The following is a 6,178-nucleotide window of genomic DNA, read 5'->3' on the forward strand; positions in this document are numbered from 1 at the left end:
GTATGACTTCTTTATTGCCATAAAGTGAGCATATTTGGTGAGTCTGTCGACTACTATGAAAATCTTGTCCTTGCCTTCAGATACTGGTAATCCTTCGATAAAGTCCATTGAGATTTCTTCCCACTTTTGATTTGGAATGTTTAAGGGGTGAAGTAATCCTGGTGTCGTAATATTTTCGCTTTTATTCCTTTGACATGTGTCACATTCTGCTACATACTTCTGAATATCACGATTCATTCCCTTCCAAAAGAAGGATTGACGTGCATTGTAGTAAGTCTTAAAGAATCCTACGTGTCCAGCTGACGGTGAGTCATGTAATTCCTTGAGTATCTTAAACTTAAACTTGGAATTTGTACTTAGATATATTCTTCCCTTATACCATAGGATATCATTCTTCCACTCAAATTTTGAGTTATTGGGAAGGTTATTGATTATTGCTATTACTTCTGGATCCTTGGCATACTCACTTCGAATTTCGTTAAGCCACTAAGGAACAACAACCGACATTGCAAGTAGTGTTGGTTCTTCATCTTTCCTGGATAAGGCATCAGCTACTACATTGTCTTTACCTCTTTTATGTAGTATTTCCAAGTCAAAAGCGGCAATTTTTTCAATCCATTTTTGTTGTTCTTCGGAAAGCGTTTTTTGTTGAAGGAGATGTTGGAGACTGTTATGGTCTGTTCGAATAGAAAACTTACTTCCCAAAAGATATTGCCTCCACTTAGCTAGTGCGTGCATGATAGCGAGCATTTCTTTGTTGTATGTGGATTTGAGGCCCTCTCTTTTATTGAGCTTCCTACTTTCAAAAGCTATTGGATGTCCTTGTTGCATTAGTACTGCACCTATACCGAATCCAGAAGCATCGCACTCAATGATAAATGGTTTAGAAAAATATGGTGTTGCTAATACAGGAGCATTAGACATAATTTATTTTAATTTTTCAAAACACCTTCCTGCTTCCTCATCCCATAGAAACGAATTCTTCTTTAAAAGATTTGTTAAAGGTGCAGTTATATGTGCATAGTTTTTAATAAACCTTCGGTAATATCCCGTCAAACCTAAGAACCCTCTTAGCTTGGATATATTAACAGGTTTGGTCCATTCTTTTATAGCTTGGATTTTGTTAGGGTCCACCTTTACACCTTCATGGGATATAATGTGTCCAAGGTATTCTACTTCTTCCTGTCCGAAGGTGCATTTGGATTTTTTTGCGTAAAATTGGTGTTCTTTAAAGTAGTGTAAGAACTTTATCCAAATGTTGCAAGTGCTCCTTCCAGGTTTTACTGTAAATTAGAATATCGTCAAAGAATACTAATACAAACTTCCTGAGATGTGGGCGAAATAATTCATTCATAGTTGCTTGAAAGGTTGCTGGTGCATTGGTTAGTCCAAACGGCATTACTTTAAATTCATAATGACCTTCATGTGTTCGGAATGCGGTTTTTGGTATGTCTTCTAATCTTATTCTAATTTGATAGTAACCTGATCTTAGGTCCAATTTTGAGAAATACCTTGCGCCATGTAGCTCATCCAACATTTCGTCGATAAAGGGGATCGGAAACTTGTTTTTAATTGTTATTTTGTTTAATCCCCTATAGTCAATACATAGCCTGAATGACCCATCTTTCTTCCTTACCAACACCACTGGAGCAGCGTAAGGACTTTTACTTTTTGAGATGATTCCACACCTTAAGAGGTCTTGGATTAATCTCTCGATTTCTGTTTTTTGGTGATGTGGATATCAGTATGGCTTGATGTTAACCGGGTCTGATCCTGCCTTGACTTCTATTGTATGCTCAATTTCCCTACTAGGCGACATATTTAGGGGTAGATCTTGAAATACTTCTTCATGTTTCTTAATTAAATCTTGTATCTCTGGTGACTCTTCACTAGTCATATTTGCAGATAACATTTCTAACTGATGACATTGTACTACATAAGCAGGTGCCCCCTTTTGAATCATCTTCATCATCTGAGATGATGATACAATTTGATTTTCTGGTGCTTGGAACCCATGTAATTTGTACTTTTGACCTCCCCATTTGAATTTTATAAATTGTACTTGGTGGTTAGCGGAATAAGTACCTAAAGTTCGCGACCATTGGACACCTAAAACTACATCTACTCCTCCTAATGGTACTGTGAAAAATGAAGACTCTAAACTGAAGTCTTGAATTTGCAATTTAACCTTATGGCATTTCCCCACCTTTTCAATCCTCTTACCGTCCGCTACCATTACCTTCATGTTTGGTAAAGGGAATGAAAAAATATTGAGTCTCTTGGCCATGGTTGCATCCAAAAAATTGTGTGTGCTACCAGAGTCAATGAGAACCACCACGTTGTTCTTCTTTATGTGTCCTTTTAATTTTAGAGTCTGAGGTTGTGATATACCTGTCATAGCTGATAATGACACTTGCGGCATACTTTTGTCATCTAGTTCTGGTGAGAATCCTGGGGCATCTTCTGTTTCTTCAATATCAGACTCTTCACTGTTTGAATCATTGGTTGCTTCACAATTATATAGGTTCTTTGGTTCCTTTCCTTTAACACATCTATGTTTGGGGTCCCACTTCTCACCAGAGCGTTTACATTTACCCTCTTTTATCCTTTGCATTTCCACATTCGATTTTTCATCCTCACGACGATGTGGTGGAACATATTTTGTATTTTTTGCGTTTGCATACTGAGGTGTTCTTCGTCTTGCATATGTTTTTTCGGCTTTTGACCAAAATATTTGTTCGAATTTCTTTTCGGCTGTTTTTGCTTTTTGTCTTGCTACTTCTATTGATGAAATGTCATGCATCTCAAGTTCTACTTGTAAATGTGTTTTGAGTCCCGAGATGTATGACTGAATTAGACGAGATTCTGATAGCCCAGGTACTCGTGTTACTAAGGTCTCCCATTCAGATACTCGTGTTACTCGTGTTACCAGATGAAACAGAAAATGCTTGATACGCAGAAATTTATATATGTAAATATTTTATTAATAGATGAAAAAATACAGATGATGAGATTACAATTGCGGGACCCTGGCTTATATACCGCCAGGAACACCCTTTGGGGAAAGGGCATGATCTTATGATCGTGCCCTTTCATCTAATTTAACTAATATTTAATAATAACCTAATCTAACTAATTTTTACATAACAAAATATATATTATTATTATTAATATATAAATTATAATGAAATCATTTTTTTTTTTTTTTTTAATTAATTTTGGATACATGGTTTAGGAGCATATGGGATCTATTTTTTAATGAAAGAAAAATAGATGGACTTTAATTTTTTAGATAAATGACATAAAAAGTTAACATGAATGTGTAAAAGTTTAAAATGAAATAAGAAGTATTCCAACCATCTTATTAATTTTTTTTTTTATAAGCTTCGGTAGGACCCACTCATATTCCACATTACAACTTTTTTACAACCTCTCCGCAGGATTCGAACTTGGCTGGGCGGTGTGAAAGCCATCCGCCCCAGCCATTACATCATGCACATCATGTGCTCCAACCATCTTATTATTATGAAATAAGAATGAAAAGAATAATTTTTTGTGATTATCGCTGGTGACGCGGTGCTTTGTGATTATTCCTGGTGATGTCGTGCCTTGATATGGCTATGCCATCTTCTCTTTGAAAGTGAAAATATAAGTTTGATATTTTGGTTGATCGTGATTTGTGATCTATTTTGGGGTGGGATACACAATTTTAGACTACAAATTTAAAATGCTATTCTTGAATGTTGCACTTTTATTTTTCTTTATTTATTTATTTTATTTTTTGTTTTATTGATATTTTAAGTTAACTTGGTAGAATAATGGAAAGTTAATTTTGTAGTAGACACATTTTTAATTTTTACGTTGAAATCTTATAAGCTATTTTTCCTTAAAATAAAATGTAGAAATTGCAAGTCTGTAGACACCTTTTTAATTTTTACGTGGAAATTTTATAAGCTATTTTCCCTTAAAATAGAATTTAGAAATTGCAAGTTTTGTATGGAAAATATTGCAATTGTGAACCCAATTCTTAAAATTGGGGATCAAAGAATCAAAATGTCTATATGTACTTGACAAATTCTTAATTTGACATAAAGAGTCTAAGTGCACAACAAGAATTGCAAAAACCTAAGATATCTAACTCTTTTTGGGAACTTAATGATATTATATAATTTATGGATGTATGGTTTATATTATAATTTTTAGTGAATTTGTGGCTTCATGTTGTTCATAGTTTATTATGATATTGTGATTTCAGGTTGTTTTATTGTAAACTTTTGAATGTATAGATAGTTTTATTATGATATTATGGTTCATGATGTTTTATTATGGATTTTTAATATATAAATGGTTTTCAATATATTTTTGAATATATAAGTATATTTAAAGTATATATAAATAGATTTAAAGTTTAATGAATTTTTCAATGTATAAATAGTGTTTTTTTTTGGATTTTTGAATGTATAAATGGTTTTTAATGTATTTTTGAACATATAAATAGTTTTTGTGAGATAATTGTTCTTTAAAATGTCTTATTTAATCATAAAAATAAAAATAATCTTATGTGAAAACATTTTACTCCATCAAAATAAAATAAAAATAATAAAACTTATTCACCCACGTATTGGCCCATGATATTCATGTGGAATATAACTTATAACTTATCTAAAGGGTCAAATAGCTTGAAATGCAAATGTTTTTAGAGTGAAAAAAGATTTGATCCCGCCCTTGGTAGATAAGGAGTTAAATTTTCTTATGTATTAAGTATAAACATTTTTTTTCTAAATGTTGCTAATTTTTATGCCAATTTTAAAAGGAGTTAAATTTTCTTATGTATTAAGTATAAACATTTTTTTCCTAAATGTTGCTAATTTTTATGCCAATATTAAATGTAACATCGAATGTTTTTGGGGTCATGTTTCTGACACTTTAAATTTTCTTATTTATTAAGTATGGACAATTTTTTTTAAATGTTGGTGTTTTTTTTTAAAATGTTGGTGATTTTCATGGTTAGAGCATGTTTCTGACACTTTAAATTTTCTTATTTATTAAGTATGGACATATTTTTTTAAATATTGGTGATTTTCATGTTGATTTTGAAAAGCATTGATTCAACATCAACCTTTTTTGTGAGGGACATATTTTTGACACTTTTAAATTTCTCTTATTTAACCATTTTTTAAGATGTCATTTTTTTTTCTTCCTATAATTTTTGTTGTTAAATTATTTTTAGAGTTTGTGTTTTTTGTTTTTTTTCTAAATAAAATTTTCATTTTTTTCAAAGTAAAAAAAAATAAAGAAACAAAATTAATATTTTGAAGTTACGATTTTTGATATATTTATTTATAGTTATTTAATACTTCAATACATATAAAATAATTATTACTAAAATAATAATAATTTTAAACACTTAACCAAAAAATACACTTTTTTCATAAAGATATAATTTTAAAAAAATGCACTTTTTCTAGATCTTTTCCTCAAATGGAGATTTTTTATGAAAAAAGTTGAACAGAAAAAGTTGAAAAAAAGTTTATTAAAAAAGGAGGAACACATAATTAGAATATTAAAAAAAATCCAAAAGAAAGAAAGAAAGAAAGAAAGAAAGAAAACAATTAAAAAAATAGATTAAAAAAATAAAGAGTTAAAAGAAAATTGAAAAAAATGCAGAACAAATTTAAATAAGAAAACATAATTAAAAAAATAACACACACACATACACATATATAGACAATTTTTTTTTTTTTTTTTACAAAAACCCAGCGTGGGGTCGAATCGACCCCCTACCTACTCGGGTGATGCCAAAGGGCCATGGGCTAGGCGGCCGGAGTAGACCCCTTCTTCAGCCATCGAGCCCGCGACCCCTTGGCGCCACGCAGATTGACGATGGGTTAGTTCTAGCAGCTATAGATGCCCAACTTGCGGCCCCTTAGCGACGCTCGGGCGAGTAGGGGTTAGTTCGGCCCCCATGTTGCTTTGCTCTTTTTAAAATTTGTTTGTTTATTATTTTATATTTTTTTCGTTTTTTACACATTGTAAATTTTTATTTTTTAATTGTCTTTTTTTCATTTTTTTTTTAAATTATATTTTTTTAAATTGTTATATATATATATATATATATCTATATATATTTACATTTTTTGTTGTTTGTAAGTCGAAGAGTTTCTATTAATCAAAAGGC

Source organism: Pinus tabuliformis, chromosome 2_2 (genome assembly GCF_031772625.1).
Source record: "Pinus tabuliformis cultivar Carrire ecotype Pingquan chromosome 2_2, CPIR1, whole genome shotgun sequence".
Taxonomy (NCBI): domain Eukaryota; kingdom Viridiplantae; phylum Streptophyta; class Pinopsida; order Pinales; family Pinaceae; genus Pinus; species Pinus tabuliformis.